This window comes from Lissotriton helveticus, chromosome 1_1 (assembly GCF_964261635.1).
Source record: "Lissotriton helveticus chromosome 1_1, aLisHel1.1, whole genome shotgun sequence".
NCBI lineage: Eukaryota > Metazoa > Chordata > Amphibia > Caudata > Salamandridae > Lissotriton > Lissotriton helveticus.
Window position 1 is genome coordinate 1,534,389,001 of NC_136057.1, and position 11,504 is coordinate 1,534,400,504.

General features: G+C 35.9%; 1 long non-coding RNA gene across 1 annotated transcript in view; it reads left to right on the forward strand.

Annotated features, from left to right (window-relative positions):
* The window catches only part of LOC144773483 (uncharacterized), a 200,200-nt gene extending 189,205 nt beyond the window's left edge, over positions 1–10,995 (forward strand). Inside the window, exon 3 of the long non-coding RNA XR_013599988.1 lies at positions 10,870–10,995. This is a non-coding gene — a long non-coding RNA (uncharacterized LOC144773483). The remainder of the gene's footprint in view (positions 1–10,869) is intronic.
* The last annotated feature ends 509 nt before the right edge of the window (positions 10,996–11,504 follow it).

Consider the following 11,504-nt stretch of genomic DNA (forward strand, 5'->3'; position numbering starts at 1 on the left):
AAAACAGTTCTTTTTTAGAACTACCTCCAATTCTCAAAAAAGAGCTGTATTCTTAACAAATTCAAAAGGAGTAAATGAAGTGGAGTGCAGTGAGAGAGGAAAGGAAAATGAGTGAGAAAGCAAAGAAAGGGACGAGAGGGGAAGGGAAGTGAAGTAGGGGGACTGAAAGAAGGTGAGTGTGGGAGGTGAGTGAGGAGAAGGGGAATGAGGATAAGTGAAGAAAATGTAGTAAAGGAATGGGGTGTGGAAGGGTAAGAAAAGAGCAGTGATGTTGAGGAAAGAGTGGTGATACAGACTGGATAAAGGCAAGTGAGTGTGAGACAAGAGGAGTAAGGGAGTGAAGAGACAGAGAAAGAAAAGGAAAAAGTGAGAGTAGAGGACTGAGTGAGGGATGAAAGAAACATAAGTGAGGGAGTGTGGCTGAGTTATAGGGAGTGGGCGTGAAAGAAGAGGAGTGACAGACTGGGGGGTCAGAGAGAATGAGGCTAACAGAGAGAGAATGAGGGAAGGGGAGTGTAGAAGTAAGAGGACAGAGGGAGTAAGAGAAGGAGTTAGTGAAGTGGAGTAAGGAGAGTAAGGGAAGAAAAAAGAGTGAAGGAGCAAAAGAAGGAAAGAGACAGGAAGGAAAGTAAAGGAGAAGGTTTGAAAAAAGGTGAGTGTGGGAGTATGGCTGAGTTATAGGGAGTGAGCGTGATAGAAGAAGTGTGAGAGACTAAGGGGACGGAGAGAATGAGGCTAACAGAGAGAGAATGAGGGAAGGGGAGTGTAGAAGTAAGAGGACAGAGGGAGTAAGAGAAGGAGTTAATGAAGTGGAGTAAGGAGAGTAAGGGAAGGGGAAAGAGTGAAGGAGCAAAAGAAGGGAAGAGAGTGGAAGAAAAGTAAAGGAGAAGGTTTGAAAGAAGGTGAGTGTGGGGGTATGGCTGAGTTACAAGGAGTGCGCGTGATAGAAGAGGTGTGAGAGACTAAGGAAATGTAGAGAATGAGGCTAACAGACAGAGATTGAGGGAAGGGGAGTGTAGAAGTAAGAGGACAGAGGGAGTAAGAGAAGGAGTTAGTGAAGTGGAGTAAGGAGAGTAAGGGAAGTGAAAAGAGTAAAGGAATGAAGTAAGAGAAGAGAGAGGAAAGAAAGTAAAGGAGAAGGTCTGAAACAAGGTGATTGTGAGAGTGGAGTGAGGAAAAGGGGAGTAAACGTAGGATTCAGAATAAGTGAGGCAAGCGCAATAAGGGAACAGAGGTATGGGAGCATCAGAGAAGAGTAGTGAGCTTAAGGAAAAGAGTATAGGGAAAGTACATTTTGTACATCAAACTTACCTTATAAGTAATGTAAACTTAATTACATATTGTCATTAAAATTTATATCTGTGAAAGACAAAAAAAATAAGTTAGAATATTTATAATATATATTTTACAATACAAGAGACAAAGTAGGAGATTAAAAGTCATAAAAGGTTAGTAAGAGATAAAGTAGAAGTGAAGGACTCAGAAAGAAAAACAAAGGAATGGTGAAGGTCAGAGAGAGTTAAAAAGAAATAGAGAGAGAGCAAATTACTAAAATGATAATGACATGGATACATTCAGTGACAGTGAACAAGAGCAGGAGAGAGAAATAAACTGAAGGTTAGTAAGATCCTAAAGGAATATGCATTAGGAAAACTAAAGGCAGAAAGGGGAGTTATGAAAGGGGAGTGAGTCACAGAGAAGCAGCAGTGAATAACGGTGTATTAATGACAATGAGGCATGGAAGGTGAGTGATGGTGAATGTAGGGTTGTAAGACAGTGAGGAGACAATGGGAGTAAAGGTAACAGAGAGGGAGTGAGGGAAGACAAGTGAGAATATGAGAGAACAGAGGTGAGTCAGAGAAAGAGTGACTAAACGGCAGTAAGGTGAGTAAAGGAAGGAGAATGACTGAGGGAGAAAAGGAAGGGAAAAAAGGGAAGAAAAGTGAGAAAAAAAAGGGACTGGGAAAAGGTGAGTGCGTGACAAAAGAAAGAAGAAGGGTAGTTAAAGATGATGAATGAGGATAACTGAAGGAACTGCAGTAAGGGAACAAGGGTGAGGGAGGGTGAGTGAAGGAGAGTGAGGTTGATGAAAAAGGGAAAATAAAAAGAGGATAAAAGCAAGTGAGCTTGAGACAAAGGAAGTGAAGGAGTGAGAACATAGAGGTAGTGAAGGAAAGTGTGGCAGAAAGAAACTGAGTAAGAGAGCAAAGAAAGGTAAGTAAGGGAGTGTGGATGAGTTTTAGGGAGTAGGCGTGACGGAAGAGGAAAGAGAGAGTGAGAGGATCGAGAGACTGAAGCTAAGAGACAGGGAGTGAGGGAAAGGGAGTGAGGATGTGAGAGGACAGAGGAAGTGAGAGAAGGAATGAGTAAAGTGTAATAAGGTGAGTGAGAGAAGGGGAATTATTGATTGAACAAAGAAAGGAAACAAGGGGAAGGGGAGTGAAGTAGAGTGACTGACAGCTAGAAAGTAGTGGATGGGAGAGAGGGAAAGGGCCGTGAAGGAGTGGTTAATGAGAATAAGTGAAGAAAGTGGAATAAGAGAAGGGAGGTGAGGGAGAGTGAAAAAAGGCCAGTGAGGGTGAGTTAAGAGGAGTGATAGAGGGTGGAAATAGGTAAGTGAGCATAAGAGAATGGGAAAATAATATATATTTAATAATCGAAAATACAAAATAATTTCAACAACATGTTACATTGTTTATTTTTGCTGTTCTCAGAATATATTAAATTTCACTTAAAACAGTGACTTCAATAGTACTCATCATATAACAGCGGGCAAAAAAAAACACAATCAAAATGATTGTGTTTAAAAAACCCATCAAATCTTTTCTTAAATAATGTAAAATTTTGAAAAAACATATCTAAACTCACTTTTGATCCATCCACTTTTCCACGAGGCCAAATAGTATATGGAAAGTCCTTTTGTTTGGAAATTAGTCCAGAGTATTCTTAATTTCTCATTTACCCGACTTTCTGAAAGAAAAGCTCCAACATCTTTTACAATATGAAACAAGAGTTTTATTTCCACCTCTAGCTTACTTTTTATATTTATTTTGTATAATACTCACAGCACACACTATATGATATACATATACTATCTCTATGAGAACTACATGTTTTTTATTATCTTCATCACTCTCATTCAGAAAGTAATTTTGAACAGCAAACAAAGTTATATTAACTGCTGCAATCTTCATAGGCCAATCACTTTCCCTAAAATTTCGGTTGTAAGAACACTAGGTAAGAATTTAGTAAGTCAGAAGGCAAACGTTGTTTGAAAGTCAATTGAGTATCATTACAGTGTTTCCAACCTTTTTGACATTTTAAATAAGCTGTGTAATGTCCTGATGTTGTTGAAGGACCATCATGGTAAATAATTGCTGCAGTTGTAAAGGTTCTTCCTCCTGAAATTGATAATTGAGAAGCCACAACATTTTTAATTAATATTGTCAATTTAGTTTAATCAGGTCTACATCATTGGAACATTAAAATAACATACTGTCCATATCTTTGTAAAAATAAAGTTGATAGCATTGCTGATTAACATTGACTACAGACCATGCTTTGATTTGCTTGTCTAACTAGATTATTAAATTACACTGATTTGCAGTCTCGTAAAGTCAAATATATAAATCTTTCAGTGTCTATTGTAGTACTACTTGAAAAGGAGCAATTGTCGCAGTCATGCTGCCATTTATAAGAAAGGCCAAAAAGATTTTCTACATCTACACCTTCATCTTGCAAAACAACAAGCATATACATTAGAAATTCCTGACAATCTTGCTGAATATTCTGTGAAAATTGATTTAGACCAGAACATATGTCTAAAACATTTCAAATTTCAGAAACACTTTGTATTTTTGTTCCATCACTGCTACATTTCTCTAACACAGAATTTAATAAACAACAAAATGTTTGATCACGATTTTCAGCAATCTGTTCTTGTACAGTTTGGAGAAAAAAAACATTAACCACTACATTAGCATAGCAGTTGACACCAGAACTATTTTCAAACTGAAATCCAACAACATCTTTATCTGAATCCATTTAGTTTCTGCTTACAATTACCGGTTCATCTAGTTTTTTTCTTTTTGCTACAACTGCACTACAATTTTTCTCATTTCTTCTTTTTCGGCCTCCCACACGCTTTTCAAATAGAGGATATTGAGGTAAATTTGGAGCATACTCTCTTCTTAACCTATTATATTCTTTTACACAATTTAGATCTGCATTAATCTTTGTCTCATCAAAATCAATCAAGTACAATCCTGATAAAGTTCTGACTCGAGAATGAATGAAATGAAATGAAATTGGATTTATAAAGCGCATGGCTGCCCTAGAGCGTCCCAGCGCTGATGAAAATAATAAACAATAGTAATAATAGCAGAGTACTCAAGAGGGGAAGATCTAGGGTGTGTTAGGGAAAACGAGATAAAGCAACATATGCCATACCCTCCTTAAACACAGAATTTCCAATATTCACCAAAGCACTATCAACACTTAAACCTTGAGATTTATGAATAGTCACTGCATATGCCAAAGAAACAGGAAACTGTTTTCTGCAGACATATAAATCTTTCACAAGCAAAAATTGGGCAGAACAACGACTGATTTGTTGTACTTCTTCAATACCATCAAATTTAATTTTTATAAATTCAATTCCATCTCTATTTCGGTAATTCACAAAATCCACAACATGACCCATTGCTCCATTTACTAAACCTCTTTCCACATGTAAATTACGTTGTAAAATTATATGACAATTTAAAGATGCATACAGAGTCTTTTCCATACCAGCAGTTTTAGATATTGTCTTCTCTAAAGAATCCAATTTTGATTTCAACTTTTTTGACAAAATAATAGTTGCTCCTTCATGTTCAATTTTATCAATAGCTTCCAGTTTCACAATCTCTTGATTTTCCAACTTTAACATTTTGTTGTTGAAGATTGAACATTCTTGCAGAGTTGGCATCAAGCGTATGACAGATTTGTTTTCAGGAATTTTCTTAAAAATATTCTCTGGGAGAATATTTTTATTTGGAAACGAATTTGAAATTAATCGTCCATGTAAAGCTTCTTTGCCATGCTCAGTTAGTTTTCCAATTCTTACATCTTGTAGAATATTTTTATAATCTTCATCCTTTGCCTGTCACATATTTTGAAGCAGTTCTGCATATTTGAAATTTAACCATATGTTAACATTTCCAATGCTTCCTAAGCACTTCCTGGTATCTTCATGCGTAAGCATTTTAAACACTGGCTGTCCTTTCACTGGAGTAAGTTGCAGTAGATCTCCAAAAACAATGATGTGTTTGCCTCCAAATAACACATCATAGTCTGTATTAAGAATTTCATGCATTCTTAAATGCACAAAAGCAAGCATTACATTTGATACCATGCTTACTTCATCAATGATAAGAAGTTTCATTTTCTTTAGGACTCTTGAAACTTCACGACAAGCTTATCCAGATAGCTTGGTGTATTGTAATTTGTTATCATGCTCCACTGGCAGCATCAATAAGCGATGTAAAGTAATCCCTTTAATGTTGTGTGCTGCCAACCCAGTTGGAGCAGTAACAACACAAGAGAGCGATGACTCAGTTGTTTTCTGCAAATATGTTCCAATCGCTTTAATCAGGAAACTTTTCCCAGTTCCTGCTTCTCCACTCACATATAGTCGGACAGGTACAAATGATGTACATGAGCACTCTTTTTTCTCATGAGATAAACCATGCTCAATGTGTTCTGTGACTTCGTCATATATTTGTCTCGGCTCAACTTTTAGTTCTTTTTCCAAATCTTCTAATTGAACTCCATCCTCCTGAGCTTGTTCCATGGCTCTTTCAACTACATCCATGGCAGTGGCAGCTTCATTTTGTATAATTGGTCCTCCTAGTGGATCCTGACTCAATGAAGCAGAACTCTGACTATCTTGAGAACTGTCTCTAGCAATCTCTGCTGCAATTGTAGCTTCTTGCTGTATTTCCTCGTTCAACATTTGCAGATAATTTGAAAAAACAGGACATTCTATCGTATCCTTGGTTGCATTGAACGAATCTTCATAAGTAAGAAAATCTCCAAGTAGTTCCTCATCTGTACGCCAAGGATTAAAGAGTTGCAAAAGAGCTAAGTAATAAAATTCCCTTTTGTCTGGAGAATCACAACTCAATTTTCGATGATTAATCAAATGGCCTTTTTTTTGTTTCACTAGACAGCCTTCACAACCAATTACAGCATATACACCTTTATTGATGTCTTCTGTGACGTTCTTTTTAAAAATATAGGTTTGCAGACTTCATAGAGACAAACGTTCTCAGGGTGAGTACTTATATTTGGATAGTACGTATCCAACATGTTTGTCTTCAAAATATCTGTACTGTCTGGTTCTTTCTCCGCCAAATACTCTATTTCTTGTACAGATTTCAAAACTCGGTTTCGTGTTGCAGCAAGACCTAGACTCACTCAAATGATGGTTCTAGATTTGCCATATAGACTTGCTGATGACAACCGATCAGAACATTCATATGCTCCAATTTCTCGATGCGACAACATCTTCAAACTGTAACTGTATAATTTCTTGCTTAGACTCTTTTCATGTGAAATTTCCTCCCACATTTCCTTCAGTTCCGTCTTTTCTGATTTTGTGATGTAAGACGTCACATATCGAGCCACAGCAATAGAGTTGTCAGCCACATATTGAATATCCATGTTAGCATTCCACATGGAAAAAATGACTGGGTTGTAGTCATTTATGAATTTGGATTCCTCATTTCTTCTTAGGTTGTATGTATTTTTGGGTCATTTTCTTGTCACAGTATGTTGCAGAGAAGACATAAAATTGTTGACTCTTCCTTTCGATGTTACTGGACGTGGAAATGCAAAACGACATTTCGTGTAGACCTTGTCCTTGGATTTGTATTTTCGACGACAGTATTTCCCACAACGATGGGTTTGAAAGCGTAAAACTTGATGTCTTAAATTTTTTTCTTCTGTACTTTTCGGAACAGCACATGTGGAATACTGCTCAATGAAACTCATCACTTTCTCATCTGAAACTGTTCCAAATGTTGGTGCATCTTTAATCCATAGCAGCATATGTATATGAGGAGCACCTCTTGCTTGATACTCCTTTCTCCAAAAGATATCCAACGCCTCTCCAAGCGGAGGTTTTTTTATGTTCGTAATAAAAGACATCATAGCTTCAAACCTATGAATGAAATACCTGCATACATTAACAGGATCCAAAGAGCACAGTTCTCCAGGTGTCTTGTATTCAATCTCTTCAATGTTTTTATTTGCCTCTCGTAGAAATTCAAGTAAGTCTTCCCAAGCATACTCAGCACAGCTAAGAGTGAAGAACCATGTAGGAGTTCCTAAGTTTCTTAGCATACATTTCAATTCCCCATGACGACGATACCAATACTCGTTAGTACCACGCTGACATGCCATGAGATTAATTAGCTGAGATTCCAAAACACTGTCTTGCAGTTTCACTTTATCCATAAAATCCCTTGCCGAAACATTTTGTAGATGTGTTCCGCTTTTCAGTATATGGTTTACTGCATAGGAAAGTCCAGACAAGTCACTCTCAAACAGTAGATGGAACAAATATGGAATGCATTGACGAAACCTTGGATCTTCTGCATATAATCTTGAAGTCCGGTATTCAGATGCAGGATTTGAACAAGTCGGTCGTCATATCGTCCACCTTCACCTGTTGGAAATAACTGTGGAAAACAACGAGCTTCCAAACTTTCTTCCCATACACTAATGGGACTTCCTTTGGCTTTTTTCATCTGAAACAAATCAATAGCATTCCCCATTACTTCTTTGGAATGCAATGGATGAACACTATAATGTTCATACATTTCTTCACTTCTAGAGACATCAACTTTTTCTATTTGCCCAGCAGAGTCATCAGTGTCGTCTTGTACAGTTGTTTCCTCTTCTCCCACATACACATTTTTATAGTACTGATTATTTTTTACCAAATACAACGTTGCCTTTTTGACTTTCCTAAAATCCACTAATTCTTGCCAGATTTTCTTACTTTTTGTCGGAACACCATTAACTAGAATAACCAGAGGTTCGTCTTCTACTTTTTCGACACCAATTGTATCAATAGTTTTCTTAAAATCTAGAGGCAAATAAACAACTCTTCCCTTTAATCCTCTCTGTAAATCTGAAGGAGGCAATTTCCCTGTCTTAGGCTCATGCGAACAATAGCCTGAAAAGGATGCACACATTGAATCAGAATAGACTCATAGGTATTTAAATCCATCAATTCAGAAGGAATGTCTACCAACTCCAGATAATTATGAACAGCTCTAGCAGGCATTCTGTTTTCATTTAATTTATTATAGCAATATTTACAAATACGTTGATCAGAGCCCAAATCAAAACAATTTTCAACCAACAAATAAGTTGCAAAATCCTTCCACTCATTATTATTTATCTTTTCGCTTTTTATATAAATCAACTAATCTAGTCTGATGCTTATAATGAGTTTGTTGACAACACACATAAGAAAAATTAGGCCTTTCACTTGAATTGACCTTAAACTTTGTAATTTCATTTTCAATTTTTTCTGTACTTAAAATCTCGACATTCTCTTCTACATTACCTTCTATTACTGTATCAATTTCTGCACTGACATCTTTTTCACCAAAGTAACAAAACTCAATTTCATCAGAAATGTTTTTGACATCTAATTCAGTTCCATGCAAAAGAGCACTGTTTAACTGTTTTAGTTTAAGTGCTGGACTTTTTGCATAATACAACCTTCTCACTAATTTCCTCACTTTATTATGATGCACTGCTAACATCCTAAAATGGTGAAAAACACTCTGACATACTTTTCTTGAAAGACAAGCCAGTGAATGCCCTTGCAAACCTGTTTTTTCTCTCACTCTACAAGGATCTAACTCTTGTAAAATTTTCATTTTTTGTTTCACACTTTTCTTAGTATATGTCCGTAAGAAAGTGCGAAACAAATCAATTGAATCTTGTCCCACACTACAAATACTACTACAATTCCATGTATACACTGGAGCCTTGAGACATCTCCCTAAAACTTCATCAGCTAACACCTCTTCTGTATTTCTAGGCACAATCTCTTCTTTTTCAACCGGACAACCGTCCTTCACCTCATATGCTCGACCACTGGTGTCAACTGCATGCACCAAATCATTATCCTGAAAGTAACTTTCTTCATTAAAAAATGGCTCACAACTTGAACTATGCTTCCATTCTCCAGAAAAAACATCACAGAAATGAGTCCGATTAATTACTCTCCTCCACTTACATTTTGATTTGAACACATTGATTACCTTATCGAGTGGACGAATTCTATTCATTACTAAACTAAACAATTTATTTTTCACTTTAAATGCTTGATCCACAATCTTAACTATGTTTTTTTTTCTTGTAAAAAGCGGTATTTTTATGATACCTCTTTACATTTTTTAATAAATTTTCATACTATTCTGTTATAAAACATTTGTCTACGAATTTCAATAAATTGATTTCTCCTTCTTTTGGTATAGAAAATATCATCTCCTTGTATGGGTCTAACATTTTTAAAGGGACATCCTGTCTTCTTTCTAATTACAGGTGTTTCATTCTTGTTTGCAAAAAAATTTTTTTTTTCTTGACATTTCATTAAGTTTCTGAGAAAAAAATTTGTTTGCTTACCAGGAGCATTTTTTTTTTCTCTGAAGATTTTATTTTGGTTGGTTCTTGATTTTGTTTTTCCTTAGACCTTAATTTTCTTTTATAAACTTTTTCACGTCTTTGTTTCGAAGGCATTTTTTTCTTTGTTTGTATAGATGATTATAATCTGTGGTAAACAAAAATAACATATTATAGACCACTACAAACCTATTACATAGCAATTACAATAAGTAAACAATATAAACATTAGTATACAACAAAAGGCGGATTTACATTCCATGTGCTTTGCTTTGTGTCAAAAACGATTTACTAATTAATGTTATGTCTTGCTTATATATAGGTGGCCTGTTTTTAGCCTGTAGATACAGTGAAATAATATGAGCAGAGACACACATACTGCTTGCAGAGACAGAGATGGTAGATTACATGTAACATTCTGGTCATGTGCCTAAGATCACACTGATGGGTGAATTAAGCTTCATTCAAAGTGTGATCTTAGGCACATGAGCAGGATGTTACATGTAATGAAAAATTAATGTTATGTGTTGCTTATATATAGGTGGACTGTTTTTGGTCTGTAGAGACAGTGAAATAATATGACCAGAGACACACATACTGCTTGCAGAGACAGACATGGTAGATTACATGTTACATGCTGGTCATGTGCCTAAGATCACACTGTGAGTCAAGCTTGATTTTAAATGGATCTGGGTGAATAATATGCTTAGTTGATGTCTTTAAAAATATGGAAGTACATGTTTTTTAAAGACATGGTAGATTACATGTAACATCGTGGACATATGCCTAAGATCACACTGATGGGTGAATTAAGTTTCACTCACAGTGTGATCTTAGGCAGATTAGCAGGATGTTACATGTAATGAGAAATTAATGTTATGTGTTGCTTATATATAGGTGGCCTGTTTTTGGTCTGTAGTTGTTAATTTGTAAGGGGAACTATGCTGTACACTTTAAGATAATTTTGAAAATGTTTTCTGTTAGCTATTTACAGTCCTTCTGTTATAATTATGGATTAGGATAGGCTTCATCACATGCAGTGCTTTATATTTCTAGTTCCTATCTGATACTATACACTGCCCAATTAATTTTAAAGAACTAAATACTTGATTAAGCTACTTTTATGTTATGTATTACTAGAAACGATAATTGAAAGTGATTACTTTTTTCTGCAATTTACAGCAAGAAATTTGAAATTGAAATGAATCAAAATGAGGAGACCAACAAAATTTCATTTGAAATTTCAACGATATTTATTGAAATTCAAGATGACACGGATAATTTTTGGGATGAATCTCTTGATGAAGAATTAATCGAATGTTTGGATAAAATAGAATCATCATGGCACACTTTTAATGAGGACATTCCTGATCATATGATTGAAGAGGAAATTCCAGATGAGGACATGCTACAAGTTCTATTAAATTATGAAGATTCTGAACAATAAATTAATATTTACAAATTCAAAATTAGTTAACATATTATTCATTTTTATTTCTAATTTATGAAGTAGTAGCGAAGTGATTGTATTGAAGTGAATTTTAGACTCTGCATCGGTACCTACTTATAAGTACTTAAATCACTCACATAACACAACAGCTCTTTTTAGAGCTACCCTACCTCTAAGCACTCCAAATTCTTATTTTACACTATTTTCTTTCAATGTTTTTCCCTGTGGTACGCTCTGGGTGTGCGTACCGGAGAGCGCACCTGGGAACGCACCCAGCGCTCACCCCGCGAAAATTAAAAAAAAATAAAGTTTTTTTGCCCTTCAGAGTCCTTCTAGGCCCCCCCTCAAAAAACCTAGGGGGTCAGGG